General features: G+C 43.0%; 1 protein-coding gene across 4 annotated transcripts in view; it reads right to left on the bottom strand.

Moving 5' to 3' along the window:
- Positions 1–19,157, bottom strand: part of Eefsec (eukaryotic elongation factor, selenocysteine-tRNA specific) — a 226,172-nt gene that overhangs the window by 166,842 nt on the left and 40,173 nt on the right. The window lies entirely within an intron of this gene.

Genomic DNA, 19,157 nt, shown 5'->3' with positions numbered 1-19,157 from the left:
AGAAAGAAAGAAAGAGAAAGCAACAAGTCTACCACTGTTCTTACCATCACTCATTTTTTCTGCTGCCCCTGCTATCTGCCAGCAGTACTGCATTCCTATAGGCAAAAGTGGGTGTTTTCACAAAGGACTTCAGACAGCGGAACAGTGCTAGGTTCCAGGGACATCTAAGTAATTAGCCAGTAACTTTTTCAAGTATCTACTATGTGTCAGATACTATTGCAAGAAAATATACTTATCCTCATGAAGTTTACATTCTGCTGAGACACAAATGACAAATATTCCTACCTAGTCTTGTTTCTATATAAAGGCATGCAGAAAGCAAAACCGCATGATGGGATGGGGCAGGTGCTGTAGGATGCTCTTCTAAAGAGTATGGCAGGAGGGTCCTTGGGAAAAATAGAAAGGAAGAGTGATCAAAACTAAGGCCACTGTAGGCAAGAAGTCTCGAAGAGAACAGCAGTCATGGAAGGGAGTGCTACCATGAGAAGGAGGAGTTTAAACAGCAACAAAGAAGCAGGGCCCAGTCACACGGAGCCTGGATGGCAGCAGCAAGATACGAGTTGTGTTATTCCTAATGAGGCTTGAGGAATGACATGACCTGTATGTTTGCTGGTGTTTACTCTAATACGTAGATAATGGGGTTACTGAAGGAGAGAAGGCTGCAGGGAGGCTATTTGGGACATGGGAAAGGAAGTGGCTGGACCATGAACCACTGGGAATGTGGCAGTGCATTGCTCTAGAACATGTGCCTGGAGTGAACCCATCTGCCATGTGGGCTAGCACAGGTGACAGAAAGAAACTCACTCTAAACCTTATCCTTGGCACCTCTCCTCTGCTTCATATCTCCACAGCTATGTACTTTCTGACAACAGGAAGTGGTCCTCATACACAGAACACACAGTTCCTGAGGGTTCTGAAGAGGTGGGGGGATGGCTAATCATGGTAGAAGGAAACAACTAGAAGAAAGGGAAGAATTCCTACCTTCCTCATTAGGAATTCTACCAATAATGCTAAAACCAATAAACACACTTTAAAGCATGCAACACAGTCACCTCCGAGGCTGAGAGGGCCACTCTGGAGTGGAAAGAGGCTCTGTACGCACTTGCTCCAGGAGGCAGGACCTTTTCCTGCTCGTGCTGAGAACTAGGACAGCACCTGGTGTAATGAAAGAAGGAAGCCACAGAGGAAGCTCCAGCCCAGAGTCCACCTTCAGTCCACACCCAGGCCTCTAGAAACATACACAGGAAGTCCCAGGGATCACAACCCATGCCAGCATGACAAAGAAGGTTCAAGAAGCTGCATACAGAGGCCATCCACTCAAAGGTACGGACCCCGTGATGGAACTAGAACACTAGCCATCTGTTTATTTTAAACAACTGAAACAAAAATTGTTTTAAGTTACAGCTGGTGTCTGGGCCACTCCATCAAGCACTTAAGATACAGAGCTGATTATTTTTCTGGCAACAAGAAAGAAAGAAAAGCTGAAAGCATGGTGTCCTGTTACCAGCTGTTTTGGGGCAATTCTTACAATCTATGTCTGCTTCAGGACCAGACCCAGCAGAGCAGTCTGAGCATGAAGCTGCTGTGATTTGCCCTTTTTCCCCCTTCTCGGCATCCCCATCCCTAAGGCACTTAGCTTACATGAATCACAAAGGAAGCCCTGTGAAGAGCTTCCTGAGTGCTCTCACCAAAAACTGGTAAGGCACCAAAAAGTAACCCATGTTATTACCATATCTGAATTGCCCTCTGCTTATTCCCTGGATGTAGACTTCAGCCTAAGTTCTCCACTGATCTGCACAGTGGACAGGGCAACCCAAGGATGCTCTTGAGCCTTGTGTGTAGAACAGGGATGCAGAAAGGTCCCTAAGAGTGTACACAGGGGATTAATAGTTCCACTCCATCAGGCACAGGCCTCAATGCCAAGAGAGCTCACCCAGTGAGATGAAAACCACTTGACCAAGTCTTGGAATCCACATCAACCTATCCCCAAGATGCTAAGGTTCCCTGCTCAGGCTAAGGCCACAATCATGCTAAAATAAAGAAGACTCTGCTGAGGAAACACATTATGTACCTGGGAGGTGGGAAAGGGGAACTGGTGATGCCATTGGTTTCTAGACTCAATTCAGATACCTCCAGGTAGTTTGAAGGGCAGATAGGCAGAAGGTGGTCCAGGTCTAGAGGACTGAGAACTAGTCTAGAGGATCAAGGAGTATGTGTGAAAGCCTGATGCAGTTAGTCACCTGACAAACTGTTGCTCCTTTGGGCTGCAAGAGAAGGAAGACAAGATGCCATCTTTGCTGTACACTAGGATAATAACTAGGACCTGCTTCTATTCCAATCCCTCCTCTCCTTGAGATAAGGCCCACACAGTACCCAGAATTCAGGTGATCAACCCTGCAGGAACTTCTAGCACTGCCCAGAAACATGCCTGCAGGTTTGATGTCAGTTCACATCCAGCCTCCTCTAACAAAGGACCACTGTGGGTATCCCAGGAGTAATATAAACCAATGGTCTCTAAGCAGGCTAACAAGGTCGTCTTAAGGCTTTGAGATCTTGTGACATCAAAACACATCAAGAGATGGACCCAGAAAGCTGGTACAGGTGTGGGCCAGTAGTCACTGGGCTGAGGCAGGTGGCAGATGGGCAGGGACACTACTGTGACAGCTTGGTGTGAATAACCATGGGTTCCAGCATGGGCTAAACCCAGCTCTGTTGCTCCATAACAAATCCTTTTCCCAGAGCTGTCCTCAACTCATTTCTGCTTCCTACACTCTACAGAGCCTACACTACACTGAAGTCTGCTGGCTGCTGGTGACCATGAAGCCACTGGTAGGAGCTGAGTCTGGTGTCTGGCCAAGCTTTGATGTTCCACCATTGCACAACTTGGCCAGAGTCTCAGGCTTGTTTATTTTTTTCTGTCTAATTTCTGTGATGTTCCAACTAAACATGACAGTCTTATCAACAATCTCCAGGGAAAGGAAACAGCAGAATACTTGGTTTGTCATGAAGACTGGCAGGTCTGTGAGACCATGTGATATGGGAGAAAAGCTTCTATTTCTGAGAGGTTTGGAACTCTAGCCAGAACATGGCCACTCCTGTTGTTTCAAAGACCCCATGCCTCAGCAGGGATCACTTATATCTCCTTCTCAGTCCCTAACATTGAAGTGGCCTGTCTCCAAAGGTACACAGGGCCCCCAAACAGGTGCCATCACCTTCTCTTTATCTTCTTTGGGATATTTCTGGAAAGTTCTCTGTATAGGGAGCAAAACTGGCTGGAGATTAGAACTGGGGGAACTCTATAGTCCCAATATGAGGAGTGTAATCTTGGAAGTGGGGCAGTAACCATGAACACTTCAGGTCCTGGATTATGCTGTGCTTAAAGTTAGTTCTCAAGAACATCACAGGTTTATGGGGGAGAGGGTTTTAGAAATACTCTTGCTATGTAGCCCCGTCTGACTCCAAATTCACCTTCCTCCCAAGGGCTAGAATTAAGGTGTATGCTACCACACATGGTTGAAACTTCCTGGTTTTAAGATGTAGTTTGGGGTGGACTTTTAGTTCTTTATAACCTAAGATCCTGACTAAAACGATGCCTCAGCCCATGCTTTAACAAGACAACTAACTGAAGCACCATTCCTTTCATCCTTGACAGCACCTCCATGCCACGGATCCCAACACAGCACCAGGTACATTTGCTCACATTCTGGGTCAAAGTACATTCTGCTTATATTCTGATTAAGGGCCAGGGATGGTCAATGCTGTAATCACTGCCATAATCATCATAACCATCATCATTTTATGCCAAATTATAGATGTTAGAAAGTTAGAAGATGTTAGAAAGCTAGGATCTAAACCCAGGCACTTGGAATCTGAAACCCAATGATGACCATGTCACCTCCATGAATTCAGTCTCATCTCAAACACAGGCAGAGCAAAAAAGGAATGAACACCTTGTCCTGATATCTGAGTAACAACAATGGCCATGACCTTGAAACAAGATATACATTCATGAACCCAAAATACAAGTAAGATTCAACTATGCCATTCATGTGCCAGCCACATGACAGGAGGCACACAGGTGAAAAGCATGCATTTCTGGGCTAGATGTTGGTATGGAATAAACCTAGCATTGTCATGGCCATAATGATGAGAAAATTCATCCAGACACCAGCTACTGCCTGCCTCCACTCTTCTGCACCAACTTCAACCATGGCTTACTAGGTTTGGTGCTTTGCTATCACAGCCTCCTCCCCAGCTGCATAGGCATTTCCTTACATCTGCATGCTAGGAGATACACAGATCACAACCATCAACTGCTATGCACCATCTTTGTCAAAAGAATCTTAATTATGACTATTCAGTGACATGCAGAGAGATAGTTTCCAGTTTCCTTTTGGAAATAAAGAGATCCAGGTATAATTCCATCTCACATCATAAATATTCTAGGGCTAACTGATGGCCTCCTGAACCAGGTCACTTTCTATTTAATAAGGATCTTAACTGCTAGCTGCAAATATAGTTAGAATTTCTGCCTTGCTGATTTAAGACAAAATTTTTAATTTAGTCATCTCATTTTATATAACTGAGAAACAGAATTCTTGATCTCATATTTTTCAATCAACTTACATTGCATTAATGATGTGTCACCAAATGATTTTTCTTGGGTCAAAACTTTTTATTAGCCAATTATAATATATTATTAAAGATACATTCTAGAAATGAAACTTCAGTAAAGACTTGAAGAAAAGTTTCACAGCATAACACTGTCAAATATCAGTCATTCTGCACCAAATCACAAGTTATCTGAAGGAAAAAGTTGATACACACAGGATACCCTCTACACAGGATACCCTCTGCTGTGCTGCCACCCACTCTAAGCTGCTGTGGGCACACCTGTGTGCTACACACACACACACACAGAGAGAGAGAGAGAGAGAGAGAGAGAGAGAGAGAGAGAGAGAGAGAGAGAGAGAGAGAGAGAGAGGGTTTAATGATAGGGACATGTACTGAAAAACATTCTGTTGTGATCATGTCACTGTGAAAACATAAATATTCTTACACTAAGAGGATGTGTGTGTGTGTGTGTGTGGTGTGTGTGTGTGTGTGTGTGTACACTGACTCTTACATAATCTTATGGGACTACCATCAGACATCAGAACTCCCTGTGTAGGACTGAAGACAAGGCTCAGCAGTTACAAGCTCTTGCTCTTTCAGAGGACCTGGTTTCAGTTCCAGGCACTGACATAGAGGCTCACAACAGGTTGTGACTCCAGTTCCATGGGATCTGATGCCCTCTTCTGGCCTCTGTCCGGGGGCACTGTACACATGTGGTACACAAACAGAATCTAAAAACAATTTTTACATCTGTGTATATAAGTGGCTTCAAAGCCATTTTAAAGTAGCTTGCAGAAAATGACACTCATGCCCTTCAACACCTACTGTCTCCGAATCAGAACAGATACTATAACATTACCTAGTAAGCTCTTGCATTCAAATTCCTCGTTATCCCTTATGTCTCCAGAACAGTTCTTGATTTTTCATAGACCTCTCTGGATTCCTTGATTCTAGAATGCTGCCTGCCCATTTGAGGAGAAGAGGGGCCTCATTCCTAATTCTGGTACTTTTGAAGGGTCTCATCTCTTTTATGAACATCATCAATATGATGTTTATCTTAGAGTCAACAAACGTTTTATATTGAAAGAAGTGAAGTTTTAAAAAGTAAAGCACTCCAGGATGATATCCATACCTTTAATCTCAGCAGGCAGATCTCCCTGAGTTCAAGGCCAGGCAAGACTACATAGTGAGACTCTCTCTTATCAACCCCCCAAAACAAAAATGTTCTTAAGAATTACATGATTATGCACTAGTTGAGTTTTTTCTAGCATACATGAAAATAGATCTGACAGTGCCCACTTATACACCTTATGTGAAGAGACTTCAGCCCATGCTGAGCCTGCTACCTATCTTGACCCTTCACTGCAGGCACTCATACCTGACAGGCTGCCTCCCAAGAGATCTTGCCTGTGACATCTGCTAAGTCTAGAATGTACTGAGCCAACTGTCTACCTGAGGGAAATGTCAACACTCTGAATACAGACAACAAAGCTGGGTCTCACGGCAGTCATGCCACCTGCCAAACCCGTCAGATCAGCTGGCTTCACCTTACCACATTCATGCTAGAAACATGCCACATACTCTTGTCCCAGAAAAAGATCTGTATCCCCACAGGCAGCACATTGCCAGACCTATCTTAGGTGAATTGTTGGGAACGCAGACCAGAAGAGACATCCCCAGACCACATGACCAGCTCCACATACAGAAGCTGTACATTTTAGGCCTGGACTCCAGCATCTTCCCCCACTGGCCAACTCAAGCAGTAGGAGCAAGTAGCAAATTTGCTTCAGGTCAGTGACAGTCTATCAGAGTTCCTCTCTACCCAGGAAACCAAGGGTAGGGCAGGTGCTCTGGTGGATGGGCAGCCCAGCCATCACTGCATCAGTCTGAGCACTATACTGCATGTTACTCCTGTTTTCTTTTACCATGGTGGCTGTGGCTCAATGTGCAAGTCTACAGAAAAATATGAACTCTGACTTCACCATCTTAGAATAGAAGCCATACCTCCAATCTTACTACTAGTCATGTGGCAAGCCATGCCTTATAGCATAAAAGGCCAACACCACAGTGGCAGGCTTTCCTAGTATTAACAGAGCATTTACTCTCCGAATATAACTGTTCAGCCTACTCCAACCTTCCCACTACCCTAATATTTATACTACTTTGTCCTGAGCTCCGGTAACTAACTTGCTCGCAAAGGCTGGGAAAGATGGAGCTTGCGCCCCCCCTGTGCCGGGGCGGGGGCAAAATAGCCCCACGTTGGGCGCCAAAATGTGGTGGCATAAATGAATGCAGAAAGATTATAAAAATATATACAGCTTTAATAAGGAAATAGACTTACAGGACCACAGGTTCCTGCGGAGAACAGGAAAGGCAGAGCAAAAAAAGGGGCTGCTGGGATCATTTATCAGTAAACATTAGCCCAAGGCGAACACGCCCCCAATGGGTGGGGCTATATCATTTATCAGCAAAAAAAGGGGCTGCTGGCAGATTTATCAGTAAACATTAGCCCAAGGCGAACACGCCCCCAATGGGTGGGGCTATATCCCTACAACTTTGCAAATGATTAAGGCCATGCCACTGCCCAGGCTCATATCAGAAGCAGCAAAGCTGTGAGACCACCATATATATTCTGGCTTCCCTACTATTCCTCTCAGCCATTTGAGACTTATAAAACTGGTCTGGCAGACAGGTGAGATCCTTTGGCTTTTGCTGCTCAGGAAGAATTAAAAAATAAAACAAAATGAAAGAATGCCAGTCCAGCCAGCTGGCCTGGTACCTGAACGTGTAACCCCAACAGCATTCTATAATACCAAATATTTGACAGGCAGCAGCCTATACTTCTTGTGCTCCAGGGGAAGTATGCAGTAATCTGCTTGCTTTGATGCTATTATTCCCCCACCCCACCCCATCCCCCAAAATGTTATTAGGAAACTAAAAGGAACCCTAAACTCCATGTTGCTGGTTTCTGGGATCTGCTCTGTGTCACAGCTACGCCAGGCACACACTAAGAACCCTCTCCATAGTCCTTAAGGTTGGAGCTCATGAATTTCATTGTCCAAACAGGAACTAAGGCCCTCACAGGCAAAGGGTGGGGCTAGAGTTGAGCCTGGACTGAGCTAGCCTGGAATTCAGTTGTCCTTTCTAGCAAAGTAACCCTGAGTTGCAGGCATACATGTGCTGCCCTGGATGTCTCTGTGTGGACCTAGAAACCTCAATATCAGAATGTGTCCCCACTGCTCCAGGCTAATTTTCTATGAGCCCTCCTGCCCTCCTCACTGGGGACACTTATGCACTACCAGGAGCTTCCAGACCATCACCCTCTCCATTGATGATCCCTACATCCATCCTACCACTCTGCTGAACAATCAGCCTGTCCTCTCTCACTACAGACAGTGGCTGTACAGACCTGTAGAGAGCCGTGTGGAGTCACACCTGATGGCTATGTGTAGAGAGCTGCGTGGAGCCACACCTGATGGCATGTGTAGAGAGCTGCGTGGAGCCGCACCTGATGGTGCTGGCTTCTGCCCTCCGTGATCCCGAAAGCGAGTGCTCTCTGTGATAATCAACTCCTAATATCAACTAGGCCTGACTTATGCTATTATCACGCAATGAGTGTCAGCTGCTTGCATATGCGTGGACCTATGGGCAGTGCCCACCTGGCAATTTGGGGTTGGCGGCCCAGGCCTACTTAAGGGCTGGGAGAGGTTTGCCCAGAGAGAGAGAGGGAGAGAGAGAGAAGGAGAGAAAGAGAGAAAGAGAGAAAGAGAGAAAGAGAAGGAAGCTGTGAATAAAGTCCTGGAATAAACTGCAGTGAGAAGAGCTCTGGTGGTCGCGTCATCCTTGTTGGACGAGGGGGGCCGTGACACAGACCTCTACATTTCTTTCCTAGCTTCTCTAGTCTTGCTATCCCACCATCCACAGACCTCTACAGGATGGTTTTCTACAACATAGAAAGGTCCTAGTCGCAACTATCAGTGACTTACTACTGCCTAAAACAGTCTCCCAGGTAGGGGATGTCACAGTCATACAATGATCGGACATTATAGTGTGAGAAAATTATTAACTTTTTGGTCTCTTTCAAATTTTCTGATCAAACAATGAGCAAGTCCAACTGGGAGCATAATTTGCTTAACTCTGCAAACTCCTCTAAGTTTTCTTTACAACAAACCAAAACATGGAGCAAGCTCACAGCCCATGGCTGGCTGGAGTCTGACAACTGTTTGCTTTCAGGGCACTCCATACATAGACAAAGGGCTCCTACACGCAAAGGACATTGGTTTTCTCCTTGCTCAGAGAGACATTTCCTTACAATGACCTAAAACTTTTAAATTGGATTATAAAAATATATTAACTCAGAACATATGTGGCTTCAAGCTGAGAACAGGGATAATACAGGTGGTTCTAAAATGACCATAATCAAGAAAGACTGTCTTTTTTCTTTTATTTCTTTTTTTTTTTTTTGTTTTGTTTTGTTTTGTTTTTCAAGACAGGGTTTCTCTGTGTAACAGCCCTGGTTGTCCTGGAATTCCCTTTGGATTGCTGGCCTTGAACTCACAGAGATCTCCGTAACTCTGCCTCCTGAGATGCTGGGATTAAAGGCATGTGCCACAACTGTCCATTGAGAAAGACGTTATTGACTACCCAAATGTAGCTCTCTGATGCTGGCCACACCAAGTCTCCCAGCTTCTGCACTGCCTTTCCGCCTTCACAGTCTGCTCAGACATCCAGACCCCAGTGTCTCTGCCAATGTCCTGCCTAAACCAGGTCTCCAAGATAAGTCTGGAAAAAGAGAAATTCAAATGCCACGTTCCGCCCAGTATGCTTTCCAAAAATCAGCTATCTGCTTCTTCCCAGCCCCAGAGCCTCAGAATGTCAGAGGAAAGTCTGGTCCACATGGAGATAATCACTTCAAGGAAGTCCTTCCCAGGAGATTCTTGGGGTAATTCAGACAGCACCCTGACTTGGCACAAACCCTTCATTGACTGTGTGACTCTCCCAGACTGTTTGTCAATATAACCTATTGACAGAAGCCCACCTTTTCCTATACTGTGGGCCTCTGGTGTACTGTACCTGGCTGATGGACAGGGAGAAGGGAACAAAGTTCAGAGGTCACCATACAGTGAAGTTAGCACCAGTAGCCCAAGGGTGCTGAGGTGACCAGAGAGGTTATAGGTCCAACTATACCCAAGGACACAGTGGAGGCTCTGGGAGAAGCTCTAGGCCATGTATTGTGTGAGTTACTCTACTGCAAGTAACTCTCTCGGGACAAAAAATTTTGACTAAGGACATGAAACCTGTCATCTGTCAAAGGAAAGAGATACAGGAAGGCAAATGGACAGACAATCTTACCCATAGCTTGGCACCAGCTAGCACTGACATTCAGGGAGTCAACCAAAAGGGAATGGCAACTAGATGACCATGGAAATCCTCCTAGTACTTTTCAGTCCGCCCTGGTCGGCTTTGATTAGTGACCTCCGGGTGTAAACTCTAATAACGTGGGAAAGGCTTCAGTAGTAGCACCTACAGGTCACCTTGGAACACAACATGCAATTCAACAGTACTGAGAACCAGCTCCTCTCACCAGATCAAACTGTGAGGAAAGCCATGATATGCTGATCCCACCCTCGCAAGTCAACAAGTGGTCCCAAACCACCTCAGCTCGTTACTCTTTAAACACTGAATTCACCTTACGTCTTTAGTAGAGACCCTAAACCCATTATTAGACTATATTGTAAAGTCCTCACAAGGATATTATTTCAACTTGAAAAAGGAAGACAGAGGCAGGTTCCAAAAAGGTTGGTACATTGAGTTATCCTGCTCCTACGCTGCACTGTTAGTAACTGACTGTAAAGAGAATGGTCTACAAAGGCATTTAGCTATAATGCATCAAAGAACTCCTTAGCAAGACTAAGTCCCTAGGTTAGTTCTGGGCCACCCTCTCTTTCAGGCCAGATCTGTGGGATAAAGACTCTGGACAGATAAGTTAGGGCAAAAAGGATAAAGAATAAGCTCTAGAAAGGCAAGAGTTTTCATAAAAAATGGAAGCATATGCTTAGCCTTCTCAGGCATTAGTGGGTGTGGGAGAAGCTGAAGACAAGTTAATGGTCTAATAAAATGTTTACAGGGCAAAGGATTCTTGCAGACAAGTACTGCCTGGGACCAGCAGTCCATCTGCTAAGGCCTGAGGCCCTTTCTTTAAGCAGATTTCACTGCAATAGAATTGACTCTGCTGTAGAAAGACCTTCTACCCTGGTGGCTTGGGAGCCCCTCCTTGCTCTATCAATCCAGCCCCCTACTGCCTTATCGCTCCCCTCCCCTAGCTTGCTTGGAGGTACCAAAAAGGGGTTTTCCATGTCTGTCTTCTCCGTATTAAAGCTTTCAGAAGAAAATTCTTTGCCTTGAGCTCAGCACAGAATCTGTCTGGCCTAGAGGAGAGGCCTATCAATTTTCAGGTAAACAGATGGGTGAGAAAACAAATAAATGGCCTAGTAAGGGACAAATCAGTGACAGAAAGGTCTCTATCTCATCTTGATTAGCTTCAGTGGACACATCTTAAAGCATCTACTTTAGTTCAAACCGTACAGAATCTGTAGAAATTAACAAGTGATGTGGGGCTCCCCTCTGTATGCAATGAACGTGTTTTATTACCATTGGTTAATAAAGAAGCTGCTTTAGCCTATGGCAGGGTAGAGTACAGCCAGGCTGGAAGAATACAGAGAAAGGTTAGGTAGAGTCAAAGAGATACCACGTAGCTGCTGAAGGAGAGCACACCGAAACCTTACCGGTAGGCCACAGTTTCATGACAATACACAGATTAATAGAAATGGGTTAATTTAAGATGTAAGTGTTAGTTAATAAGAAGTGTAAGCTAGGAGGCCAAACAGTGTTGTAATTAATATAGTTTCTGTGTGACTATTTGGGTCTGCATAGTTGGGAATAAACAAGCAGTCTCCATTTACAAATGGTGCCAAAGAGGACAAACTACTGATGTGGGATTCTCATCTGTATGCTGTGAATACCACTGGTTAATAAAGAAGCTGCTTTGGGCCTATTGCAGTGCATAATGGGGCAAGGCAGGAATTCCAAGCAGACAGAGGAGGAAAGAAAAGGCAGAGTCAAAGAGAAGCCACAGAGCCACTGCAGGAGACAGATACCAGACACAGGACTGAACCTTACTGGGTAGGCCACAACCACATGGCGATACACAGATTAATAGAATTTAAGATATAAGAACTAGACAGAAATATGCATAAGCAGTGTTTTAATTAATACTGTTTCTGTGTGGTTATGTCGGTTCTGGGTGGCCGGCAATGAACAAGCAGCCTCTGCGTACAAACTATATCATATAAAACCTAAGAGAGCTTGGGAAGAAATTCTAGATGCAAAAGAACAGAGTTAAGCATGGATTCTTGGTAGTATTTTCTCGAGTGGGTTCTGTTTGCTAGAGGCAAGCAGAAGCAAAATTCCTTTAAGAGAAGACTTCCTGATTCAGGGTTAGCAGCAAAATCTGTGTGGCTCCTTTAAGAGCCTGTTTCCTGGCTTGTGCTGGTCTTTTCAATGGGTCCTGCAAAGGGTGTTTGCAAGCAGAGTGCTAAAGTTGTTTAATGGTGATATAGACCCACTGCATACCTGGAGCTGGGGTAATGAGCATGGTTCAAAGAACTGGCAGTGAACATACCTCCACCATGTTGGATTGGCAGGACCAAAAGGAAAAGCAGCCTTAGTCCTAGCCAGCTTGTTAGTTTAAGAAATGCTCCTGGTCAAAAAAGGATTTCAGATACACAATAGGACAGATTCAGACATAAAAGACCTCGAAACAAGACACGGTGTATTTAAAAAATGTATGTAGGCTTGGAAAAGAGGGGGGAAAGAATATAGATAGTTATGGAACAGTAAAAGTAATATAAAAGAGTACAGACAATCATAGATTAAAGGAGTAAGATAAAATAAATATTAAAAATAGAGAGAAAAGCCATGTAAAGATGGAATATATAGAGAGAGTCTAGATTATGCATATTGTTGTGTTTTCTTTGAATTTTTTGACTGCAGAGAGACATTTGATTCTGGGGGTGCTAAGCTAAACCAACATACATATTTTAAAAGTATCTTGACTTCAAAATTTGAGTCTAAGTATATATTACTTTGGAAAAGAGATTTTACTTTTGTTTCCACAGAGGATGAGAACCTGTTAATTCCTTCCAGGCTAATGTGGTTTGATGGGACAAGACCCCCCTGAAAGGTCTCTGTGAACCCCTAAAAATACTTCACACAACAAACAGAGGAAGCAGTTTGGAGAAAACTATGCCCAAATTCCCAAACTTTCTAAAAACAAAACAAAAAAGAAGGGGGGGAGATATAACATAAAGATGAATACTTTGCACTGGTATAGAAGTTGGTTTATTGATACAAATTTAAGGTCAATTTTGTTATATGTTTATTTCTACTCCTGTTTAAGGTATTATGTTTATACAGCTCATTTAAAATGTAGCATATAATTAAAAATTACAGACTAATAGTCACTTATAATAACCAAACTTATAGTCACGTTAGTTAGGTTTTCTAGATATACAGAGATGTATTTCAGTTAGATAGATAATCTTCAACACTTCAAGACCTACAGAATATGGCATTTAAAATATTTTAAGAACTTAGACTTTTCTAAACAGTGTGACATGTCTGCTTCTGGCAGCACCAATTACTTCAGACAGTTCGATGGGCATTGAGGAAACTCATTATTGAATTTGTCTTCAATGTGATAAAACTAGCCATCTGGGCAAGAAACTGCTCTTGCCTGGACTGCTTTATTATGGCATGCTGTATGAACTGGACAGACAGAACCCACAGAAAAGTGACTGTTGAACTTTCCAAAAGATGGGATGGTCCTTCAGGGTTCCTGCTTCACAGAAGAAACTGCCGGACATTCTGCAGGACACAGAAGAAAGGAACTGATGAACTTTGCCATTACAAGGCAGAACAGATCTTCAAATTTCCTGCTTCATAGAAAAGTCTGCTGGATACTATGGGCCTGCAGGCTGAAGATGGATGCCCCAATGTTACAGGAGAATTTTGGGTGACTGCCCAGGCAGCGAGATATCTCTGTCATCTAGAACATTAGAAGTTGCTTACTGTTTAGTTAGGTATAGAAATAACCAGGCTAGCTAAGGATAAAACAATTATATTTTATTTATTATAAGGGGAAAACTCATGAAACAAGAAACAAGAAATCCAAGCACAACAATGTCCCACAGGAAAAGGCGCAGAGACGGCATACACAAAGGTGCACGCCTTTTTAGCTGGTACCCAACAAAGCCACACCTTACCTAAGACTCACCTCTTAAAGATTATTGGTTAACAAGGCTTTCCCCATCGCTTAAGTAATATTATATCCTTCTGGGGTCTTTGAAGAGTTGAAGACAGACAGTTACAGTTCTTCTTAGTTATGATAAAAGATAAATTAGATATAAAACCTTAGACTCACAAAGATAGGACAGATGACAGAGTATTTTCCTTAATTTGCCAAAAGCAAATAGACTAAATATTGTAACCATAATTCTTGCTTGATACTTGTTTTGCTATATGTAATTTTACTATGTTAAAGTTAAAACCTTCCTTTTTATTTAGACAGAAAAGGGGAGATGATGTGGGATTCATTCCTCTCTGTATGCTATGAACACTTTTTATTACCAATGGTTAATAGAGAAGCTGGTTCAGCCTATGGCAGGGTAGAGTACAGCCAGGCTGAAAGAATACAGAGAAAGAGTAGGTGGAGTCAAAGAGATACCACGTAGCTGCCGAAGGAGAGCACGCTGAAACCTTACCAGTAAGTCACAGCCTCGTGACAATACACAGATTAATAGAAATGGGTTAATTTAAGATATAAGAGTTAGTTAATAAGAAGCATGAGCTAGTAGGCCAAACAGTGTTGTAATTAATATAGTTTCTGTATGATTATTTGGGTCTGGGTGGCTGGGAACAAATGAGTAGTCTCCATTTACAAAGCAAGTCGAGTCTAACCTGCTTACCTGCTAACAAATTCTCACTGAAAACCTTGGCCATGAAGCTGACCAAAGTACCTGACAGAGATGTGTGACATACATACATATATATATATATATACACATATATATATGTGTGTGTGTGTATATGTGTATATATATATATATATATATATATATATATATATATATATATTCCTTCCTTCTCATTAATGCCTAGACAAATAAATCTCCTGTAATTAAGTTTGTCCCAATCAGACAAACATGGCTGGATGAGTTTCCAATTAGACTTGGGAGGGTCCTACTTAAGCTCTCTTTGTCCAGTGTATGTACCCACAGTACAAGAATAGGCAAGAAACCTCAAGATGCAACCAGAATGCACCCTAGGCAACTGTGTCATGTAGATGACTGGGCAGAGAGGATAGCAGGGAATAGTACACCTGTCCACAGCAAGTGTGAATTCTCAAGAGGATTCTGGAAGCTCCCTGAACTAGGCACTGTGACAATTCTACCCAGCCTATACAAAAAAAGACAGGGGGCATCTTACTCAGAATAAGTAAAAGTAGGCAGGGAACTTCTTTGAAAAATCAAAAACAAGTACAGTCTCACTGGTAGATGCCAGCATTCCAAACAATGGCAGCTGATGTAACTGGGTGGAATATGCGCTAGGCTCCATTTTATGCCATTTACATATTAATTTACTAATCCTCACAATGATTGTTGTAAATACAAACAGTTTTATTATTCCTATCCTGCAGAAAGGAATATTCACCGAAGTTTCAAGTGGCTAAGTTACTAGCCCAATTATGGTGGCAGAGCAAGTAATGGAGTCAGCTAAGCAGCAGGTGCCAGAGTCCCTGTGCCCAATACTCCTACTCTATAAGTCCAGACATAAGTGTAAGCCACTATGCAAAGGACTTGTTCTTTGGGAACATACAACTTTATTATAAAGCAATAAGAAAATAGGATTAACTCACATATTGCAGTCTGCTTTAGAGATCTCTAAGAGAATTCCTACCAAGAGTTCTGGTATCACCAACATTCAGTAATCCAGCTTCATGTGAAGATCACTGACATATTCTGAAAGCTGGATTTTTAGGTAAGAAAGCAGCAAACTTGATAGTATAGAGGCCAAGTACAACAATGACCAATTATCAAGTCAATAAATGGGAGCATCAACTAATGATTATAAAGGAATTTTTATGACCATTTTATCCTTAAAGCACAAGCACACACTCCAAACTTCAGACATCTTCATAGTATATAGTAGCAGAAGTTAGGTCTTGCACCAGTTTTGAAGGTCAGCAAAGCTGAGCCTGTCACTACTTAGGTCATCATTGACAGATCGTGAATCTCACAGACTTTCATTCCCTCAGCCACATTTCACAACTTAAGGTTATGTGAGCCATTATGTATGATCATTTGCTCAAGTATCTATACAGAGATTGCACCCTGGGGTGCCCAGAAAGGACTTGAGTAAGACCCTCTAGAGCCCAATCAGAAATTCGCTCAGCCATGTTTGCCTGATTGGAAAAGTCAAACTTCACTGGCAATATTGGCTAATCTTCACTGTCTTGACCCAGTGCTTTCCTATGCAGTTGTCTATAACTCTCTTCCTCTATCTAAGTGAAAACAGCACCACTATAAGCAAAAGTGCATCATGATTCAACTCTAGGGCTTGTGCATGTCTAGAGAGAAATGGGGATAGTGTGGGCCTTTAATTAGAGGACTACCAATCACAACTAACATGATATCAACAAATGCCATTAGAATATCACTGATGTAACAAAGACCTTCCCCTGACTCAAATTTCTATCTTTAGGCATAACCACCAATTTGTGCTATCTACTGTCTGGTGTTCAGGGGCAAGGTATCTCACACTGGGAAAAAATCCACACGAACATGTTAGAACTGGGCTGAAACTAAAACAAAACATGAGTGGCTGGAAAGGTAGCTCCATTTGTAGAGTACCTTCTAGAATGTACAAAGCCCTGTAATTTCAGAACCTGAGATGTGAAGATAAAAACAGGAATTCAAGGTCACCTTCAGTCATATACTGATTAAGGACAACCTAGGCTACAAGACCCTGTCTCAAAGAAAACAAACAAAACACTACCACCAACAACAAAAAGCTATAAAGTTAAAGCAGTGCTTACATGGAAGAATTATAACCAACATGTTATGTTTAACATTCAAAACATACAATTTATAAGTTACCATAATAAATAGAACAAGAAAATCTACATTATCATTGCAGTAGATGCTGTTTTATAAAAACACCAATTCCCACAACTACTCATGAGAAGGATGTCCAACATAATAAAGGACATGTGGAAAACATCCACAGCAGGACAGGAGGGTGACCTAGCTGCCACATCTGTGTCCTACTGTCAGAGCTGAGCTTGTTGACCTGGCTGGCTAAGTGAGTATCCTCTTCCTCCCTCACCACTCTGTGTGTCCTTCCCAACGCCATGTGCTTAGTGGAAGGGAATGTCCTTCCCTAATAGAAGAGGACTGTTCTTTGGTCAAGGGTCTGTGGGTAGCCACACTCCCCTGCTAGACCCTCCAAATGAGTGCTCAAAAACCTCACAGCAAACATAACACTTAACAGAAATATTAAATGCTTTGTCCCCATAATGAGACCCCTCTTCTTGCCACATTAGGCAAGAGAAAGAACAGAGATTCTGAATTTGTTTTGGTTTGGGTATGGGGGGATTTTTTTTTTTTGAGGCAGATTCTTGTTATGTTCCCCAGACTGGCATAGAACTTACCATTTAACCAAGCCAGCCCCACCACATGCAGTAAAACACTGCCTCTGGGCCACAAGAACTTCAAATGCTAAAACTCAAAGCATCAGATCTAGGGAGTGTAGCAAAACGTTACCTCTAGGGACAAATACACAGCAAGTTCTTTTAACTTCTGACTATTAGGATATTTTAAGAATAAAACAGTTGTGGTGGAGCACTACACAACCAAAAACAAGCAGAGGTATCCAGAGTCAGAACGGCAGTGTGTTGTCTTTCCCAAATGAAACAAGATAACACTGTCTACCAGGCCTCCTTTTTGCCCATACCAGTCAGGGGCATCTGTCCTTCCCAGTACCCAGACTGAGTTCTGACCTATGCTGGCCAGGCAGTCACCCTTACACAAGCCAGTAGAAACCATATATAGAAGTTGGGTCCTGCTCTCCAGGGCACTACCCGGATTCCTGTGCTGGCTCCTAAGCTCTGGGCTCTCCTAAGCTCCTTCCTGGGATTTCTCAGACACCAATGTTGCAGTTCTGGAGCTCCTTCGATTCTTCTGCAGCATACTGATTCTGGCTCCCAACAGACCTCTGCTCTGCAGAGAGTACCCAGATGAGACACCACCCCTTACCTGTACCCATTACCTGTCAGAGTTCAGTTCCAAATCCTCCAGCAGGAGAATGAAGGACCATTATACTATACAGTTGCCCAAAGTATAGGATGCATCCACCATATTTTAGAGATTTGTTTATTTTTATTTTATGTACATGAATGTTTTGCCTATGTGCATGTATATGCACCATATTTTAGATGGCATACAAATTTTATTATAATGATTATGAATTTATTCTAACACGTACTGGAAGGAAATGACACTGGCACTTATAATTCATGACTTCAAGGAGGAGATGACCAAGTAAAAGAAAAGTTAAAAAGTAGAATAAAGGGGCTGCAATATAGGCTGTGAGCAACACATACAGCTAACAAGGAACCAACAGTAAACTGTCTCAACTCAGGGTTGAAAGAAACTGTATGGTCCACAGCTTCTCTACTCAGCCCCGAAGACACAGTTATCAAGTGAACACAGAAGTTCTGAAAAGAAGACACACTGCTGGCACAGTTGGGGGTGACACAAAAACCAAGACTGACCACAGAAAAAAGCAGGTTAGTCCTCCAGCAATGCTGTGGCTGTTTGAGGAAACCTGCATCAATTCATTCCTCCATGAGCCCATAATACCGGACCATTTCCCCACAACTTCAACCCATATTCTTTTACTCTCCACCAAGGCTTGGATGGAAACAGGCTGCAGAGGGATTCTTTTATAGGTCAGACTGAAAGTCTCCTGGATGCCTCTGCAGGTTAAGGCCATGGATGTGGAGGACTGGCAGAGGCAACACACTACAAGTTTAGAGCAGATAAAAGCTCACTAACCTTGAGGCTGGGTTTTTAAATCCAAGTTTACAAAGTGTGCATGATGGTTTGTAGGGGCATAGAAAGTCAAAAAATAAATGGAATCAAGGCCTTTATTTTTCCAGATGACAACTCACTTAAAATACTATTTATATAAAACAAACAGTACTACATCTGGTGGAAGCAGCTTGGCAACATATATTACAACACAACTGCCCAGCTATTTCTACTCCTATGAAAGAAATACGAAAGTACATAAAGATGTGTTCATCTAGAAAGGGTAGAGATACCCCAAACACCGCAGCCAACAACAACGGGTTACATGGTGCATAGACACAAGGCCATGCCCTATAGTCATGAGGCTAAGGAGAATTTGAACTTTGACAGTAT

This window comes from Chionomys nivalis, chromosome 1 (assembly GCF_950005125.1).
Source record: "Chionomys nivalis chromosome 1, mChiNiv1.1, whole genome shotgun sequence".
In the NCBI taxonomy this organism is placed as follows: Eukaryota; Metazoa; Chordata; class Mammalia; order Rodentia; family Cricetidae; genus Chionomys; species Chionomys nivalis.
This window is presented reverse-complemented; position numbering and strand designations above follow the sequence as displayed.